The 21,752-nt window shown below is 40.7% G+C and overlaps 1 protein-coding gene across 5 annotated transcripts in view; it reads left to right on the forward strand.

Moving 5' to 3' along the window:
• Window positions 1–21,752, forward strand: part of dia (diaphanous related formin 1) — a 506,452-nt gene that overhangs the window by 323,111 nt on the left and 161,589 nt on the right. The gene's annotated exons all lie outside the window — the stretch shown is intronic.

A 21,752-nucleotide genomic window follows, 5' to 3' on the forward strand; every position in this document is an offset into this window, starting at 1 on the left:
GTTTCTGCGTATAATTTGATACGATTCCTCGTCTATGCCCACGTCGAGACGTAGGCCTGTTTCCTCTGCGCTACAATTAATAACGCGCCATCTCTGCGTCCTGAGGCCTTTATTTTGATTGGCGAGGAGCCGTAACGCAAACTCTTTGGGGCGTTCCGCACTTCTGGGGAGGAACATAGTCACATTATGCGTTGGCGGTATTTCATCCCCGCGTCTCGTGCATAATTGTGGCCCTGTCCACTCCTCAAGAGTCGGTATCACTTCGACGAGCCACTTAACCGTTTTCTCTCGCAGTCTACGAGGAGGAGCCCTGCTCGGAAGGATACCCCGCAAAAAACTAGGGCATGCCCACATCCCCTGAACACTCCGTCCATTATGAGCTCTTGGAGATTCGTCAGGTCCTCTTGACTTAGGGCCTTCGCTGGGTAGTTACTTAGAACAGCTATTCGGATACCCCTAAGGGCTTCCGAATAGCTCTGCTGCCTTGGTGCCTTCTCAGCGGGTACCCCAGTCGCCCTGGCTTGATTATCCCTGCCCGTGGATGCAGTGTTCCTGGGAGCGTGGGCCCGTTGCCTCTTAGAACATGAAGCTTCCTCCGGCGTAATTTGCCCGATCCTGCGCTTTTCAGCGGGAGCGGGCGCATGCTGGTCAGCTGCCGCTGGCTGTGCTCTTCTTCCATCATTTCTTCCTCTTTGAGCATTGGCTTTTCTTTGCCCGTGGTCTGGTTCATGCCTGCGCTCATCTGCCCTGGCTCTTGCCTCCCTGGGCGACAGGCCCTCCTCGAGATATCGGAGATATATTTTTACCCCAGCTCCACTTAGTCCAAAGCGCCTCTTATCATCCAGCGCTCCTTGACTGCCCCATGGTGGAAATGCAGGTTGCCTGTCTCTGTTGTGCCTTCTGTTAGGCCGCTTCCACCCCTCCGGGTTCCGCTCTTTACTTTTCCCTTCCTGGGACTTTCCATAGTTGCTCTGTGAGCTGCTACATGAGTCATGCTCCGACGGTGAGCGCCTAGACTTACTCGACCCTCTAGAGGGACTGCTAGGGTGGTGGTTTTCGTACTTGGGTGCACCGTCGTAGCCTCTATTTGTCAGCTTTTCTCGCTCTCTGGCAGTCAATTCTTTTGCTTTCTCTTGCGGCCCGCGCTGCGCAATGGAGGTACTGGGCCCTCCATGGATTGCGGGTTTGTTGCCTGCCGCCGCCTTCTGCTCTCCTTTTTTACCTTGCCGCGCTGCTCACCAGTGGATAGGGGTCCACTGGGGATCGCGGGTTTTTCTGCTTCCTGATTGGAATGCTCTTCGGGCCCGCGCTGCTCTCCTTGGGTTTTGGTGTTGCCCTTGGGGTTCGCGGTTTTAAGAGGCGGTTCTCTGTACACTCCAGTGCTTGTGGAGGGGGATTCATCCATCTGATGCTCTAAGAAGCACATTGCCTCCTCTATTTTGAGGCTGTCCAGGAATTGCCTGGAGTACGTGCGTGGCCTACTGATTCTCTGCTCGCTGCTCTTCTTGGAGCCGGTTTTTTTGTTGTGCTTTTGTTTTTGTTGTTGTTGTTAGTTTTTTTGTTGCTCATGTTTTTCTTTCGACAACTTGCTTGACATGGCAAGCGTTGTTTTCAATGCTTTAATTTGGGGAACTGGGTTGGTCCGCTGCGGCAGAGCCCCTTGACGCGGTAAGGCCATGGTTACTCCCCAAGGTGGCCCGGTGTTGGGGAGGCGCCGTTATAATACAGCCGGTGTTGTGGACCTCCTGGCTGCAAACCAGTCCAATGGGCACGGTGACGCATGACACCCTGGATTAGGAGGTAACAGTTCCTGGTTACCGATGGCATTCGACCACATCTGTCAGGTGAGCGCGGTTGCCCACTCCCATCTGACTAATTAGTATCATATGCGATCGGCGTAAGCCCCTGCACCGCTACAAGGTGACTGTCTTCGCAGGAGCCTGCCACCTTGTATCGTTCCGCCATGATTGTCTGTCATATAGCATTGTCATTTTATTCGCTTGACATTTCATTCTTCATACTAATCGAGCAGTTACTTCTGTGCGAAAGCAAAAAATTTACAATTTCATTAGAAGGTGAAATGAGATCATTAAGTTTCTGTGTGAAAACAGTATAACTATTTTACAGGAGGAGAGAAATTATAATAAAAGATTTACTTTGGAAATGCTTCATATAGCGAACACCCCTAATAGTACTAGGATGAATTTTAAAGCGGACACTGACCACTGCGCACATGTGTATCGGAACTTAGTTTTAAGGCAACAACAATGCGCGGTAGGAAGATCTCTCCCACAACAATAGGAAAATCAGATGATATATGTATTGTAACGAATTTACTTGCAAATCCTCTTATTTGCAACCTTCTGCTAAGTTCGATCACTAAACTGTTGAATAAATAACTCCAATATGTAATAATGCTAAATGGCCTTTATTAAAGTACTTCACAATAACACTCAAATTGTGCAACGAATAGCTTGCTTAATAACCAAACTGATTGATAGCTCAACTGAAACTCTACTATTCAAAATAATACTGCTCTTGCTCGCTAGATAGCGTCTTAATCGATATCTCAAATCAAACTGAATTCCAGCGCCTCTACATCTGCGGGCTTTTATACTTTCTGGTTTCCTCGTTCGCATCTTCTAGAATTTACTAGCATTGTCCATAAGCTCTAAAACTTCTCAGCACTAAAATTGCACGATTTTATAGCTTCTCTCATACCCCATGCTTGAATGTGTGAGCGACACTTCCACAATTATAATTGCCTAAATTTAGGAGCATCTCAAATAAGATGTCTGCATATTGTTGTGCCTTGCTTCTCAGCTGCGTGTACCTACATATGTGTGGACATAATGATTGAATTATTCATGTGAATGTTTGTAGTTTACAGTCTCTCGCGCACACATAGGCGTATAAGTAAATGCATCTGTGTGTGACATCTCTCGGCTGCCTTATATATGTGTATACATGATTTGATTATTGACGTAAATATCGCTTAGCATCGCCTTAGTGATGGTATAGCTTAGTGATGCTAATATCCGTGACACTGCCCTCCACCTAAGTCTGATCGTCCCGATCAGACAAATCTCTCGATCTAAACGCTGCTAATCTCTCCAAATGAACCACTTTCATTTTAGTTCGTGGTTTGGTAGTGGTTTGTATGCGGTGCACTACATCGTTGATCCGTTTTACAACTTTGTATGGGCCTTCCCAGTTACACTGCAATTTCGGGGACAAACCTTTTTTTCGTTGTGGGTTGTATAGCAGCACCAAATCTCCTTCCTGAAACCCTTCTGAATTAATTGCTTTATCGTACCTCGCTTTCATCTTGTCACTCATAATCTTTGCTCGTTGCCTTACCAAATCATGTATCTCTCTCAGCTCTTCTTCCAAGACACCAGTGGATTTCTTGACATTCCTCTCCGCATCGGCATCTATCCCATACTTCAAATCAGCTGGCAATCGAAGGTCATTTTCAAAAATTACTACTTGCAGGGGTTTGGCCCATTGTCTCATGCACTGCTGATCGGTAAGCCATCAAGAATAATGATATGCGGGTATCCCACTCTTTATGGAACTTGTCCACTACTTTCCTTAAGTGCTCCTCCAATGTTCTATTGAATCGTTCCACCATACCATCGGACTGAGGATGCAATGCAGTTGTCCGTGTTTTTCGAATGCCCAATGATTTACATATTTCCTGGAACACAGCTGATTCGAAATTCCTGCCTTGGTCAGAATGTAACTCCATTGGTACACCATACCTTGCAACCCATTCGTTTTTAACCACTTCTGCTACTGTTTCTGCTTCTTGGTTTGGGATTGGGTATACCTCTGGCCATTTACTGAAATAATCCATAACCACCAGTACGTATTTGTTTCCGCGGTTGCTAGTAGGAAATGGACCTGCGACATCCATGGCGATCCTTTCAAATGATGCACCTGAAATATACTGCTTCATCTGGACATGACTTCGGGTTTTGGGCCCTTTCGCTCTGTTGCATACCTCGCAATTGGCAATCCACTCGGTGACCGACTGACGGCAACCAACCCAATAGAATATCGGCTTAATTTTCTCGAGTGTCTTCGTGATTCCAAGATGACCTCCACTTGGACCATTGTGCAGCTCGCTGAGCACGTCAGGAATCCTCTTTCTGGGAACAACTATCAGTTTCTTCTTGCATTGACCATCCTCACTCTCCCATACTCGATGCAAGCAACCGGATATCAATTCTAAACTGTTCCACTGTGCCCAATATGACTTCACAATGGGACTCTCTGCTGACATCTCCTCTCTGCTTGGTCTTTCGTTTCGTTCGAGCCCTTGTATAACATGTGACAAATCTGTATCTTCTAGCTGACACTTTCTTAGTTGTTCCTTGTCCCATTCATCCGTACACGTTGTAGTCTTTAGCCGGACATCTATAATGTCTTCTTTAGCCTCGGCCTTTTAACAGTGCTTGCATTCCAAACTACATGGCCTTCGTGACATTGCATCGGTACTACATTTTCGATGCTCAATGGAAAAGTCATCTTTGTAGTCGCTCGATCCACCGTGCCAATTGTCCTTCCGGATTACGGTATTGCAGAAGCCATTTCAACGCTGCGTGATCTGTCCTGACACGGAATCGCTGGCCGTAGAGGTATTTGTGAAAATATTTAATGCACTCTACCAATGCCAACAGCTCTCTCCGCGTAACACAGTAGTTCCTCTCTGGCTTTCCAATCGAACGGCTGTAATATGCAACTACCTTCTCCTGTCCATCGACCAGTTGTGATAAAACGCCTCCTATAGCATATCCACTCGCATCTGTATCTAGAATAAATGTTGCTCCTGGAATCGGATATGCTAACATTGGGGCAGTGCCCAAACGCTCCTTCAATGTTTGGAAAGCCACTTCTTGCTCCTTCTTCCATTCAAAAGCTTTATTTTTTCTTGTAAGCTCATGGAGGCTGTAGAAACCTAGCCTTTAGTATTAAATAAGAACACAATATTTGTATATATATTTAATTGGTACTTTAATATATGTCTTCCGCACACGCACTACAAGACAGTACAATCCCATACAATGCAATCCAATACAATACAAAATAATCCCATATATTACAACATATTATATTCCACACCAGGGTTACCATGAATATTAGTTTTGCTCCGATACAGGTCTCCACATCCCTCCCTTATTTTGCAGCTTCAAACAAAGCTTAGGTTGAGTGTCTGGTCTCTCAGCTTCGCAGTGAGGTTCGGGCCTAGAATTTTCCGTTTCGGTACAATTAGACTGAAGTGTTGCACGAGGTGGTGACGTCGAGTTTGAGTTTATTGGAAGATCAGTTTCGAGCGATGTTTCTGGAGGTGGTGTCGAAGAATCGGTTTCATCCACTGCAGTGAAAGCGATTGGTACTTTTTTTACGTGACTTATATTTCTCCGAACGGTCTTGTCACCGCTCCTTATGATGACTTCGTTCCCGTTTGTCTCTAAGACTTCGTATTCGGTCGTGTCAAAAGTTGGTGTCAGCTTATGCGGGAGGGCCACATTACGTAGCAGTACTTTATCTCCTGGTACTATATTCGATACCTTTGCTCGTCTCTTCTTATCCCCCTTATCCTTTTCTTTTTGTTTGTTGATAGTGTCTAAATCTCTTGCTGCCGAGTCAATCATATCTTCTGATATTTCCTCAATTCCAGGTATTTTATCCCTTATTACCCGATTGAACATTAATTGGGTTGGCGGTGAACCCGTGGTGCTGTGAGGAGTCACATTGTACATCAACAGGAATTTTTGAATCTCTTGAATATAATTACGTTTATTGCTGTGTGCTATTTTCAAACGCTTCACCAATGACCGGTTCATATTTTCCACTTCTCCATTGGATTGTGGCCAATAGGGCGGTGTCGTTATCAAAGCGATGTTGTTGTCCTTGCAAAAATTTTTGAACTCACTGCTCACAAACTGTCTTCCATTGTCTGCTCGAATTGATGTAGGTATACCGAGCCGACAAAAGATTTCATTCAAGACGTTGATAATAGCTTCTGAAGTGATTTTACGCAAAAATTTTACTTCCTGGTAACGAGAATAGTAGTCGATAAGCACAAATATATAATCATTGTTAGGCAACGGCCCCAGCAGGTCCATGGCCACACATTGCCAGGGACCATTCGGGAACGCATGTCTGTTCATCGGGGTAGGGTTATTAGGTTTTGAGACCACCAAACAATCCCGGCAGTTCTTCACAAAAGTTTCCACTTCTCTGTCAACGAACGGCCACCAGACCTTGGCTCTTACTCTCCGTTTCATAGCTGATTCGCCTGGATGACCCTCATGTGCTAGTTCTAACAATCTCGGCCGAAGAACCTTTGGAATAACTATTCGAGTCCCGCGTAATACTATTTCACCAACAGCCAGCAGCTCCTGGCGGAAAGGGTAAAAACTACTTTTTGAGTCCGTTGGCCAGGAATCGTATTAAATGTATTCGAGTGTAGCTCTTATCTCTTCATCTTTGGCACTCGTCTTGGCAATTTCGGAGATAGTGAGGGAAGACGGAGTTGAGTTCGATATTATATGAAATATATTTTGTTCACCGTTCTCATCAAAACTGCTTGTGTTCTCAATTTTGCAAAGCCTCGAAATGGAATCCGCAATGTTTTCTTTCCCCGCACGATAAATTACTTTAAATTTGTAAGATTGCAGCCTCAGAAGCCACCTTTCTATCCTAGCCGGAGGTTTGGACGTAGGCTTAAAAATAGCTTCTAGCGGTTTATGATCAGTGATAAGCTCAAATTCTAGACCAGTTAAATAATAATAGAATCTCTCCACCGCCCATACAAGAGCTAAACTTTCTTTCTCTGTTTGGGAGTACCTCTTCTCCACATCTGAAAGACTTTTGCTGGCGAATGAGATTATCTGTGGATCATCACTCAAGTCAAACTGAATGAGGACAGCTCCTAAAGCTACGGGACTCGCATCCGCTATCAGCCTAGTCTTACGTTTTGGATTGAAATACGACAGTTTTGGTATGCTGGAAAGAAGCGTCTTTAATTTATGAAAGGAAGTCTGTTGTTTTGGCCCCCACATGAAGTTACAATTAGTTTTCAGTATGCTTCTCAATGGTTCAGTTATATCAGCCATGTCTGGGATAAATTTACCAACATACGTGACTAGGCCCAGGAAACTTCTAATCTCTTCCTTGCTATTTGGTGCTCTAAAGCTTTGAATTGTTTTTATTTTCCCTGGGTCTGGTAATATACCCTCATCGGACAAGGTATGTCCCAGGAACTTTAATTCTTTTGCTCGCCATACACATTTTTCATGATTTAATAAAACGCAATTATTTTTAAAAATTTCTATAACTTTTCCCAAGCCTCATCATGTTCCGTTTCTGTTTCCCCGAAAACTATAACATCATCGATATAATTTAGACAGTTTTTACAAGGAGATAATAGTCCTTCTAAAACTCGTTGAAACAATTCTGGGGCTGAGTTAATACCGAACATTAATCTTTTATATCGGAAAAGACCTTTGTGCGTAATGAATGTGGTAATTTCTCTTGAGGATTCATCCAATTCGAGCTGGTGATACGCCCATTTCAAGTCGAGCCGTGAAAATAATTTTGCGCCCCTTAATTTAGTCATAAACGTGTCAAACGTTGGCAATGGGTAATTTTCCCTAAGAACCGCTTGGTTCGCCCTGCGCATATCGACGCACATACGCATTTCCCCATTTTCCTTAAAGACAATCACAATTGGTGAGATCCAAGGGCTTGGTCCCACCACTGGCTCAATGATGTCCAGTTTAAGTGCTTCATTTAATTTTCGTTCAACCTTCTCCTCCAGAGCAATGGGTATTCGCCGCATAGGCTGTTGTATGGGTTTCACTGAAAGGTCTAGTGATAAGGTTATTTTGGTATCCTTAATTTTGGGAAATGGGTTTACAGTTTCAATACTATTCACGTTTCGACCTAGTTTTAGAACGTGTAATTTTATTGCTGTCTCACGACCTAAAAGAGATTGTGTCGCGTTCTCAATTACATAAAATGTTGCAATTAATTCTTTATCGCCCCCAATAGTTATCGGTGCTTCAAAGACGAAAAGGACTTTGAGGAGCTGACTCGCAGCATATGCTTTGAACTGATTCGCTGATTGTGTACGAACGTTAAATAAAACAGCCTTTTTCTCGTTTAACTCAATCCATTTGTCATGGCTGAGCAGGTTGAAACGCGATCCTGAGTCAATCACCATAGAAATGGCATGCCCCCCAATGCAGCATTCAATAAATTCATCTTCTTGGCCGTAACAATTTACTTTAAAACACCCCGTATCAGCTAACTTATTTTCCATAAAATCTGTTTCTTCGTCAATGTATTTTACAGTGGAAGATTTGAAACGACGCTTTTTTGGGCTGCCACGCTCATATTCCCCCGGCTTACGCTTTTGGCCCTTTGTCTTACACTTCCTAGCGAAATGGCCTATCAGACCGCATTTATTGCATTTCGATTTTCGGGCCGGGCAACTATCATCGTAGTATTTGTGTCCCAACCTACCGCATCTGCCACATTCACTGGAACTATCTTTTTCTTGTCGGTTTTTCAACGATATCTTGTTGACACTCTCACCATCTGGTTTTGCCACCATACTTTGCGACTGCTTGTTAATTTGTTCGTGCACCTGGCACGCTCCAATAACTTCATCTAAATTTTGTTCTTTTTCAAGAAGTCGTTTTTTAAGTTCAGACGGTGCCCAATAATCAATTAATTTGTCTTTTAAGCAATTACTTTCTATTTCATTTTTAGTTGATCCAAAATCACATTTGGACATTTGATGTCTCAGTCGCAACAAGAATTTATTGAAATCTTCTCCTTCTGACGGACATAATTTCCTAAATAAATGCCTCTCAAAGGTGGAATTACGTGTGGGTGAGAAAAAATCATTCAATTTTCGCAGGAATATATTAAAAACATCATTTTTGGTATTCTCGTTAACTTCTACAAGAGCACCCGGAATATTGAATATAACTTCTTGCAATTGGGGCCCCCCTAAATGCAGTAGTTTGTTCCTTTGCTTAACAGGGTCAATTATTTCTTCAGATTGAAGGAATAGAGACAAGGATCGGGACCATATTTCCCACTCATTATGCAGTAACGCTTTGTCTATATCATCGCATAAGAACGGCTTGAATTCAGTCATTTTGGTTTAAATACGTTCGTACACCGAACGCAAAACTTTGTTACAATACCTCGGCTGAAGTTTCGAAGCAACGTCTCAATTTTAATTTAATTTGTATGCTTGTCGCCAAATTAATAGTTCGCTTGCACAATTCAATGTGCACTCCTATAATTTCCAATGCAAAGATTGTGAGTTTTCACAATCTAATGAACAATAAAATTGTTCTATATTCATGTACCTATATAAACCCAATTTAATGCGCTGCTCTCGTCTGCTAAGAATTCGAATCTCTCTTCATCAATTCAATGATTATCTCAAAGAAGCAATTTAATGCGTACGTCTATGCACCAATTCAATGGCCTGCAACACAACAAATTTACTACATTTAGATAATAATCGTTTTTTCTAAATTTTCCGAAAGATATTACCAGTTAAATGGAAATATATATAAGCACAATTAAATGCGCTGCTTTTACAAACATAAATCGTTTTGCTCTGTATCACTTCAATAAATATTAAATGTGGTTTTTTTTCTTGCGCGCGTGCTATGCAAATTGAATTGCTTTTGGTTGTGTTCCTCTTTATGTGTGTGTGTTGAGCCCACACCGTGTCAAATTCACCACGCCTGATGCAGTACCTGCAATGAAACAGAAATACAATTATAATGCGTTTTATTAACGCAACTTCAGATCCCATTCTCGTCGCCAATGTATCAACCTAGCCTTTAGTATTAAATAAGAACACAATATTTGTATATATATTTAATTGGTACTTTAATATATGTCTTCCGCACACGCACTCCAAGACAGTACAATCCCATACAATGCAATCCAATACAATACAATATAATCCAATATATTACAACATATTATATTCCACACCAGGGTTACCATGAATATTAGTTTTGCTCCGATACAGGTCTCCACAGAGGCTATGGGCTACGCTGGAAAAATTTGGTACAAATCGGCGGTAATATGTGCACAGCCCAAGGAAACTTCTTAATTCATGTAGGTTCTGTGGTCTTGGCCAATCCTTTACAGCCTCTATCTTTTCGTTCGCAGTGCAGATGCCCTCTGTCGTTACCTTGTGACCCAAATAATTTACTTCCTTTTTAAACAGCGCACACTTTTTGGGACTTAACTTCAGACCAGCGCCAGCTATTCTTTGGAAAACTTCCTCCAAGTGCCTAAGATGTTCATCAAAATTCTTGCCCAATACGATGATGTCGTCCAGGTACACCAAGCATGTTTTCCAATGTAGTCCTTTCAGTACCTGGTCCATGAGTCTCTCAAAGGTAGCTGGTGCATTACAAAGTCCAAAAGGCATCACTGTAAATTGCCAAAGACCATCCCCGACACTGAAGGCTGTTTTCTCTTTATCTTCCTCCTTCACCTCCACTTGCCAGTAGCCGCTTTTCAAGTCCAGCGTTGAAAACCATTTCGTACCAGATAGCGAGTCCAGAGTGGCGTCAATTCTTGGCAATGGGTAGCTATCCTTTTTCGTTACGTCATTCAACTTCCGGTAGTCCACGCAAAACCTCATTTTTCCATCCTTCTTTTTTACAAGTATTACCTGTGAGCTCCATGGACTAGCTGATGGTTTGATGACGCCGCTGTCGCTCATTTCTTGAATGATTTGACTCACAACTTCCCGCTTCGCCAGTGGAACACTACGTGGAGCTTGACGGATCGGCCTCGCATCTCCAGTGTCAATTTGATGTTTCACAACGTTGGTGGGGCCTGGTTTAGAATCATCCTGGTCAAATATGTTCGCGTACTTTAGGAGCAGTTGTTTTGCCTTACTCTGATATGATTCCTCTAGCCCCTGCTTCCATGCCGTGATGTCATTTGAAAGATCAGTATTACTAGCTGAAACGTGTTCCTTAAGCTGTTCACAGTTAATAACTACTTCAGCCTCTTGGCATCTTCCCAAAATAGCTCCTTTAGTCAGTTTGAGTGGTGACTTGAACTCATTGAGTACTCTTACCGGAATACGTCCATCTTGTTTTGTCATAGCCAGGGTTTTTCCTACAAGTATGTTTAGTGCTGATTTGTTTGCTGCTTCGACAACCCACAATTTGTTTGTCCCACAATCTCCATCAACCTTTGCCCAGATGACTGCTTCGGATTTTGGTGGTATTTGCTGACTCTCTTCCACCAGCACTCGTTTACTGCTGTAGCCTCTCTCGTAGCCGAAATTAAGTGGTACATCCATGTTTTTATATCGCATCGTCTTGCTTTGCATGTCGATCTTGATGCCCTGGTCGATTAAGAAGTCCACTCCAATTATGATTTCATCAACAATTTCTGCCACTATAAAATTTGTGTACTACCGTGAAGTTTCCAATTGCGACTTCACATTCTACTTCTCCAATTACCTGGGTGTCCTCTCCCGTGGCTGTACGTAATCTTGCTCCAAGCAATGGTCTTATCTTTTTGTTGACTAAAATCGCTCGAATGATGGAATGAGACGCACCCGTATCTACAGTCAGTAAACGTTCCATGTCCTCCAACAGTAAGATTGCTCGATGTTCTTCCAATCTGCGAGATAGAGATTATGGGGCATTCAATTGCGGGAGCCAGCTGTCGCCCCTTGCGGCTGACTCGATTTAGTTTAACGATTGAGTGGTCTTGGAGATTTGCTCATCACCTTCTGCTCTGCGTTTACGACCACCCACATTGTTGGAGCTATTGGGACCGCTGCTGCAATGTCGTGCAATATGACCTGGGTTGCCGCACTTGAAACATGTAATAACTCCGGCATTTTTCTGTTGTGATCCCTTCAGTGCTTCTATTTGATACATCTGTTTCCTGTGTTCGCTTCCGTACCTTCGTTCTACAGCAGCCATCAATGCGTAATAACTGTTCCGTTCGTACTCTGGAATAGTCTGTAAGATTTCCGCGGCAGGCCCTTTCAGTGCCACGAACAGAGCTGCAACTTTATCTTCAGCATTCCAGTGGTTCACTGCTGCGGTCTTCTCAAACTGTAGCTTAAAGACCTGAAAAGGAACAGAACCGTCCAAGGATGGTGTCTTTACCTTTGGATTACTCGCTGAAACTGCTGGGCGATTTAGTTGCAACTGCTCGATACGTCCTCTCAAAGCATCCACCTCGGCCTCGATTTTTTCTTGGAACTGTAAAATTGTTGTATCTTGCGCCTCCAACTTCGAGGAAATACGTCCTTCTTGCTCTTCCAGTTGAGCAGAGATCTGCGATGATATCTGTGCTGAAATTTGCGCCGATATTTCGGATATTCGTGCCTCTTGTGCTTCAATCTTCGCTGTTATTTCAGATGACATTTCTGCAATACGTGTCTCCTGTGATTCCATCTTGGATGCCATGTATGTCTTCTGTTCTTCCAGTTGTGATGACATGTTGGTGGATATTTGTGATGACATTTCTGACATGTGTGCCGATATTGCAGCCAATATCATGTTCAAGTCTGTGTTCGCCATTGTCTGCGGTGTTTAATTTTTCTCCTCCAATTTCGTTGTCTCATCGCCATCAAGATGAAAGACATACTCTTCCACGTCAATTCCTTCTAATTCCATTGCCTCTCGTAGTCGTGCCTGAAGTTCGAGTTTAATTACGCTTGTATTCAATCCACGGCTCTCCAACTCCTTCTTCAGTTGCTGGATCTTAAATTCACTGAACTTTACCATGTCCTTGTTGCCCTCTGGAATTTATTCAACAATTCCTCTTCTGACACCAATTGTAACGAATTTACTTGCAAATCCTCTTATTTGCAACCTTCTGCTAAGTTCGATCACTAAACTGTTGAATAAATAACTCCATTATGTAATAATGCAAAATGGCGTTTATTAAAGTACTTCACAATAACACTCAAACTGTGCAACGAATAGCTTGCTTAATAACCAAACTGATTGATAGCTCAACTGAAACTCTACTATTCAAAATAATACTGCTCTTGCTCGCTAGATAGCGTCTTAATCGAAATCTCAAATCAAACTGAATTCCAGCGCCTCTACATCTGCGGGCTTTTATACTTTCTGGTTTCCTCGTTCGCATCTTCTAGAATTTACTAGCATTGTCCATGAGCTCTCAAACTTCTCAGCTATAACTAAAATTGCACGATTTTATAGCTTATCTCATACCCCATGCTTGTATGTGTGAGCGACACTTCCACAATTATAATTGCCTAAATTTAGGAGCATCTCAAATAAGATGTCTGCATATGGTTGTGCCTTGCTTCTCAGCTGCGTGTACCTACATATGTGTGGACATAATGATTGAATTATTAATGTGAATGTTTGTAGTTTACAGTCTCTCGCGCACACATAGGCGTATAAGTAAATGCATCTGTGTGTGACATCTCTCGGCTGCCTTATATATGTGTATACATGATTTGATTATTGACGTAAATATCGCTTAGGATGGCCTTAGCATCGCCTTAGTGATGGTATAGCTTAGTGATGCTAATATCCGTGACAGTATATATGTATGCTTATATGTCGTACTTTTAGCCACTCCATGTACTTTTGTTTTTGCAAAAATTTTGTTTACATTTACGGTGCTTTGAAATATTGTTTATATTTTTGTATGATTATTTGTCTCCAACAATCTTAATTTTCGCACATATGGTTAGTCTGTATAACATACTCAATTGTGTAAGTGATATTTGTTTTATGGTTGATTTTTGAAAATGTTATAATTTTTGTTTTGTTTCACAGTCCTGATGATGACTTCAGACTGAAGTCGAAATATCGAATATAAAATAAAAATACAAATATAAAATATTTATACTGCGTTTTTATTTGGATAAGGCCTCGAGCTCATAAAATAGTTTAAAATAAAATTTCGAAATGTAGAATTTCGAACTTCAAACTTCGTAAGCCGATATCTATTTTTTGGCTAAGTTCGAAAAACGGAGATAGTACTTTGTTTACTTAAGCCTCAATCTCTACGAAAAAGTGGGTTTGTGCAATACCCAGAAAAAAAGTTGATTTTGTCACAAAGTGTTATTATTATAAATACGAAACAACAGGTTTGACTCACTTATTTACTTTGACTTCCCCTATTCATGATATCTTTATTAACTTTTCAATGCAAAACCTGCAATTTTTCCTCCAAAAATATCATGACTGAGGTCTAAGTATAATAAGAATCAGGTAAAATAACAGTAGCAATAAATATTGAAAGTGCTATAACTTCTTTGTTTATTATTTTAGTAATATGGTTTCAAAGCAGCATTTTCTTGAATTTTCAAGTACTTTCGTTTGGTAAGGAAAAAAACATACATTAGGGGGGGCGGTAAATTTTTGTTAGCTGACCTAATCATGTGAAAACGACTTCATAGCTTAAAAGGACATTAAGCGGAAATGTGAAGCTTCTCAAGGCCAAAATAAGGCATATCAATTTTAAAAATCGGACGCCAAATAACCAAGTTACAACGAAAAAATATTTTTGGCTGTATTTCGAAGGATCAAAAAATGTAAAAAAAAATTTTTCCGAAACCCTCTCAACATAATCTTCAAATTTAGGGGCGGACATTAGCAACTTTTTTTTTATATGGGGACCAACCCTGTCTAATATACATACAAATATAGGTACCAAAAAATATAATTTTTTTTTATAATTTGTAACGAAAAAGTATTTTTCAATAGATGTATGCATCTTAACCATTTATGTTGCATTAACTTGGCAACACGCATAAATATGTACACACATATGTCAAGCTTATACGAAATGAAAATACATGCATACATCCATACATACCTATATACCTACGCCCGAAGTTAAATAGCGCAGCGAATGCTATGTATGTACGTACATATGTGTCGCATCTTGCCTCACTCAAAAGCAATTTGCAGGCACAGTTGACAGTGAACAACCACACACACAAAATTTTTTGGTAAAAATGTTACTTTTGTATAAATAATTTGGATGATATAAGAAAGTAATCAAGTATTTTTTTTTTTTTGATGCAGAACGAAGGTAAAAATTTCAAAGTTTTACTGCAAAGTAGAATTTTTTAAATCCATCCATCCGATAATGAGTTATAGCTATGTAAACAAAAATTTTATGATTTTTTACTACATTTTGGCAATTTGCCATGCCCCTATAATATGTACCTTCAAATTATATTGACAGTATCCATCTCACGTAGCTAAGCTTTCAAATGCAAAAAACCGTTTTAAAATCGGAGCATTCTGTGTAAGTGATGTGCGTACAACAACATTTTGCGACTTTATTTTATAAGATTTAAGATTTGTTGCCAAGCTCTGACCTGGGATTGAAGCAAGCAAAGAGCTACCCTCTATCACTGAGATTTCCACGTGGTGAAGGAACTTATTCACCTTTTAGGCCCGGTTTTTCAGTACAAGTTCAACTCAGTTTGCCAGTTAAACTTCGTTTAAACTTATTCTGCAGTTTTTCAGTCTACTTTAACCTTTAACTGAAGTTTAAGCTAAGCTTAAGCGGCCGATCTGGCGGGGTTAAACTCTTGTTAACCTATGAGTTATTTGCGTTCGCTCGATATGGGGTCGAATATACCCAACAAGCATTTAGGCTTGAGCACCATTCGGGCTCATGTTGATAACTAGGCATACTTCTAAAATCTCAAGAGTTGTTTCGAAACAGTGGCTCAACTCGAGAATAATAGCATACACAGCAAAAGAGGGATTTTTTTATAAAGCAATGCTATTACTTAAGCTGAAAAAATTTAATTAACAACTTGTGGTTCTCTAGCTGGACTCAAATGTAAGATTCCATACTACAGTATTTTCACGAAAATTAAATGAAATATATAAAATCTAAAAAATAAATAAATGTGAGGCGCGATAACTTCCGAAAAGATTTTAGATCGAGCTTCTCTTCCAATTTGAGTCGTGCTCTTTAATTTTTCCTACAAATTGGCTGGAAGATAGAGATATACGCTGCCGATGGTGGAACTTTTTTCTCCCGAGCCCAAATCCTATCGGAAAATCGATGACGCGATATCGGTTAATAAATCGATCCAGTCTAATAAAAACTCCTTTGAAATGATTTGTACCTCATACTTAAGTTGAGGATATATGTATGTACGTATGAGAAGGGTTTGAAAAATCACTTGGGCTTACATTCAAACATCTGTTTTTTTTTTTGCGAAACTATACAATAGCGTCTGAAATGTTAATTTTGATTTTCACATTTAATCCTTCAATACCCAAGTCTCCCGGTTTGAGATTTCCTAAAGTTGGCGGCCCTATCCAAAACTAGTCCCTTGGAGTGAATCACATTGATTATAGTCTATCAACCGAGTTTAAATATCACCTACACGTTAGGGCTCCTTTTAGAAATGTGAATACGTAGGCACATATATTTACCAGGTGAGGCTTTGTCCTTCGCAAGAACACTCAAAGTGGTGAAGCAAAAGCTTTCCCAAGACAGTCAAACTAATGACCGTGTGTGCTACTACCCTAACGTAGGGGACAGTCGAACTAGTCTGAAAACTGGAGCTACGCGGTCATCCATAATGGGACCTTATATCATAAGGCCAGAAAACAGCAGTTAACATCTTTCAACCCAAAATCGGTTGACTTTCATTCTAAAATATTGTAACGAAGCTTTCCCTGTGCCCCGATACTTCTTAACTAATTGCTGGGGTATATTCGCCGTGTCCAGGGTTCCGTACAATAAATCTATACTTTGTGCCCTTTTCCAAGTCGTACAAATTCACTTTATTTAACTTAATTATTTATAATAAATTTATGCCTAAAATTTCATTTAAGTTCAATTCTTTACTTTATTTGGTATTTGGTATCGGCGTGGGTAACGGTTCACCCGAGTCCCGTTGGCGTGCCAGCTGGCGTGCCAGCTGGCGTGCTTGGTTATGTTGTTATTACTCTGCTTTATGTATTTGTTATTGGTATTATGCTTATGTATTGGCTAACGGTCCACCAAGTCCCGTTAGCGCGTGGTTATTTGACGCCTTAGTGGTGTGCCTACGCTGGCGTTTGTCGTTACGTTGGCTGTTGTGCTCAGTATGTGCTCACTGAGGACGCTCGTTGATGACGCTTTGACGCTAGCGTCGCGATTAGTATTTAGTCACTGAGGACACTTGAATAAAAGGATGTTTAGTCACTGAGGATGTTCGTTGGCGACGCGTTGACGCTGGCGTCGCGGTTAGTGTTTCGTCGCTTGACGCGTTGACACAGGCGTCGCGGATAATATTTTATCACTGAGGACGCTCGATGATAATGGGTATGCGGCCACTGGGGACGCTCGTTGGCGACGCGTTGACGCTGTCGTCGCGGCTAAAATTTAGTTACTGAGGACGCTTGAAAATAAAAAGATACGCAGTCACTGAGAAAGCTCGTTGATGATGAGTGTACGGTTACTGGGGCGCTCATTAACGAGGAATATGCGTTTACTGGGGCGCTCGTTGACGGCGCGGTGGCCTTACGGGTCGCCTCACGGTCGTCGGTGATGAATCGGAGGAACGCAGCCTTAAGCGTTAAGTGAGAGGAGAAAACCCACACACTCGCGTACGGCTCAGTCTGCGTCTACGTCGGGTGGTGATGCCTCGCACTGGTGAACAAACCTAACTACGAGCTATCACCTTCCGTCCGTAGATCCGAACAGTAATCACAGTGCCGGGCTATACCGTTTGTTGGCGTCGATGACTCTGTAGTTGGCCCGTTGGGCTGCGTCACCGTAGAAGGTTCTGTAATTGGCCCAATTGGTGGCGTCGTCGTCGATGGCTCTGTTGCTGGCGCGGTTGACAGACTGTGTCGACGTCGGCGTTGCTTTTACTGCTGCGTTCACTCGCGTTTAATATAGCGACTCACGGTTGGTGGTGGCGGCAGTGCGCAACCTAAAGCTTGGCTGGGCTCAGTTCGCGTCTAACCTGAGTAGTGATGTCTCGCACTGGTGAACACCCCTAACTACGAGCTATCACTCTTCAGCTTAGAACTGGTCGCTACCACGGCTCCGTGCTGACTGACTATTTTCTTGCTGTGGTCGTTGCTATTATAGACTTGAATAATCGTAATAAATGTGTTGATGATTTTGGTTTGCTCGCCGACGTGTTGGCACAACTTCTCGAAAAGGGCCTGAAGCACAATATCATGGACCAGAATACAGTAAGAAAAACGGAGCAAGCGATTGTAGATGCGGAGATCGCAATATCATTGATACCACAGGAAGAACAGGAGCACGCAAGACACATGTGCAGAGAAATCATAAGAAAGGAGGTGAAAGCACAGGAAGGACAAAAACCGAATACAGAGGAGAAAACAATAAAGAATCTACGGCATAAACTAAGGAAAAACAATATTGTCACAACGAAAGCGGACAAAGGAAACACCACTGTGCTAATCGAAAAAGAGAAATATATATCCAAAACCGAGGATCTCATAGAGGAAATGAAATGTCGTAGAATGAGAGAGGATCCCACAGATGAATACCAAAAACAAATCAAAGTTGCTATAAAAAATGCAACAAATATAGTAGATTCTAACATGGCACATAGATTGGTCCAAATGAACCCTTCGGCTCCTCCACTGGTTGCGCTACCAAAAATCCACAAGCCGGACACGCCAATGAGGCCCATCATTAATTTTAAATCGGCACCATGTTACAAACTGTCCAAATATTTAAAAACGATATTGATAGACACTCTGGAGCTAAGGAACGAATATGCAATAGCTAACACAACAGAACTAATAGAGAGACTCGAGACCGTAGAGCTAACAAGAAACAGCAAATTGGTATCTTTTGACATAAAAGATCTATACCCATCTATACCACTATCGGAGACTTTGGACATAGTTAGCTCAACAATAGTTCATAACACAAAAAACAAAGTAAAAAGTATGCAAATCACAAATACGCTAAGAACCACTTTACGTCAAAACTATTTTAAATTCAACAATAAAATATATAGACAAACAAACGGTCTTGGAATGGGAAGCCCCACATCAGCAATTCTTATGGAAGTGTTCATGCAAAATCTGGAAGAAAAGTACATACAGGAGCTGAAGTCCAAATTAGGCGTGTCATTTTATGCTAGATACGTGGATGACATAATATGCGTTTTAACTACTAATAACGAAGAGCTCGTACTGGAGTACCTTAACAAACAGCACGGCAATATAAAATTTACAATGGAAACCGAAAAAGACGGAGGAATCAACTATCTAGACCTCACGATAAATATTGATAAAGAAGCCAAAAGATTTAACTATGACATATATAGAAAGTCAACGGCCACCGACACAATAATACACAATACCTCAAATCACCCTCAACATCATAAAAATGCAGCATTAAGGCACTTGGTACATAGACTTGAAAGAACACCTCTTACACAAGAGGCATATAAGAGAGAACTTGAGGTCATATATAATATCGCTGCAAACAACGGATATAAAAAAGCACTAGTAGATAAGCTCAGAAGGACAAATGGAGAACCAAAAAGAAATAATGAAAAAGAAAATAATAGCTGGACGACTATGACATATACTGGAAAAGCAACATATAAATTGGCAAATTTCTTTAAAAAATACAACATTAACACAGCATTCAAAACATCGAACAATCTAGGGCGAAAACTAAGAACTAACATTAACTCAGAGGATCCGTTTCGCAGCCACGGCGTATACAAGCTTACCTGCGGATGCCAGCATAGTTACATAGGACAAACAGGACGGCAAATAAGAACGAGGTTCAGAGAACATATTAGAGATTACAACAAAAAAATACGGAATCCAAACATTATACCCGAGTCTAACTTCGCGAATCACATGGTCGAGAATGAATGTTCCCCAGCAAACATCAATAAAACAGTTAGGGTTCTTCACATACAAGAAAAGGGCCGACGTCTCAACGTACTCGAAAACATGGAAATCTACAAACAGAAAACATTCGACGGTAGAATAATAAACGAACAGATAAACACCATTTCTGACACAATATTCGAGCCTTTAAAACTTGTTTACAGGAAACAACTTAATCACACAGGTACAACAGACAAACGCACAACAACAAATAAACACAAAACAATTAACACACGAAAACAAAAAACCGACAAAGAAGGTCAAACGACTAAAATCACAGATTTCTACCTACCCCAGTCAGCCACACAAATCGATTAGTAAACCACCCTCGGTTCTGAACGAACACACAGCACATACACATAACTAAATATACACAAGCATCAATTTGACAATACCTGCTCATATACCTACGAACTATAAATACACGACAAATGACAACAACAGATCAGAACGAAAATCGACACTGATGATGGCACAACGCCGAAACCGGTTTGTCTCAAAACCAAATTTGACAAGGGATGACGGAAAATCGTTCCAATATACATCGTTGCGACTGAGTTGTTACGATCAGGGTTGCCACTCAAGAATTTTTTTTCTGACCACATCCATCTCAAAAACCGACCAAAACAGCTTCCCACCGACCAAACATTTTTTTACACAATTCGATAAGTGAGAGAATTTAAAAAAGTTCATGTATTTAAATTTATTACCATGCTACATACATACACTGGTGGTACATACTTATACATGTAATTTTTGTTTAAAGTTGTAAGGTACAAATATATAAATATTATTGCTGACAATTGTTAATAAAATGCTTGCCGCTTGTGAATAGTTATGACAAGTCAGTCTATTTTTCCAGGTACTCATGTAATGGGGCCAAGAATATTTTTTCTTAAGTTGATTAAACAAAGTATTTTACTTGATTCTCAAATCTTTTTTACTTGACCACACATAGTGGGGGTCGTTGTTTCTGTTTATTAGTTCTTCACATAGCATAATGTGGTTTATACTATCAATCTCTAATCTGTTTCTTAGCTTAGTTTTTATTAAAGCTACCGATGAAAACTTGCGCTCAGCTGCAGCAGAGCTTCGGGGAAGTGTAATCAAATTGAAAATAAAATTAGTAAGCTCGAGAAAGCTATTTTCATTAAGACCATTTTTTATTGTCCTAATCTTTTTCCAAAATGTTTCTATATCCAAATCTTCCGATAAGTTAAGTTCGCTTAGCCGTAAAAGGTTCCACTGTACGTTTATGATTTCAGAATCGGATTCTACGAGGTTGGGAAATTCTAAAATTAGTGGTAAAATCGAAAGGTCTTCACTACTAAGTACTTTAGACGGTGTTATTGATTGCAAAAGTTTAAGATCGCTTCGTTGAAAATCAAATCTTTGATTTATTTGATTTAAAAAATCAGTATAAAATTCTGGCACTTTATACTTAACTTCAACAACTTCAGCGGCATTTAAATGACTTTTATCATAATTTTCAGCTTTAGTCCGAATAAATACATCCACAGTTTTAATATAATTACTTTTATCTTTATAATTTATATTAATATTATCGCGTATGAGATCTGTTTTAATAAAATTACTTAATATCAACAAATAGTTCGTTCTGATACTATAACACAAATATGGTAAGCGGGAACTTTGCGACTGAAATTTCTTATTAAGATTATTTATTATAGGCAAAACGTATGCTAAAAACAAGAAGTAACTTTTAACTTTACTGTCCATTTATTTAATTATTTATTTATCCCATTGCGCAACTATTCTTAAAGTGACGCCTTCTTACGATAGCCATCTAGTTTG

This window comes from Eurosta solidaginis, chromosome 2 (genome assembly GCF_040869045.1).
Source record: "Eurosta solidaginis isolate ZX-2024a chromosome 2, ASM4086904v1, whole genome shotgun sequence".
NCBI lineage: Eukaryota > Metazoa > Arthropoda > Insecta > Diptera > Tephritidae > Eurosta > Eurosta solidaginis.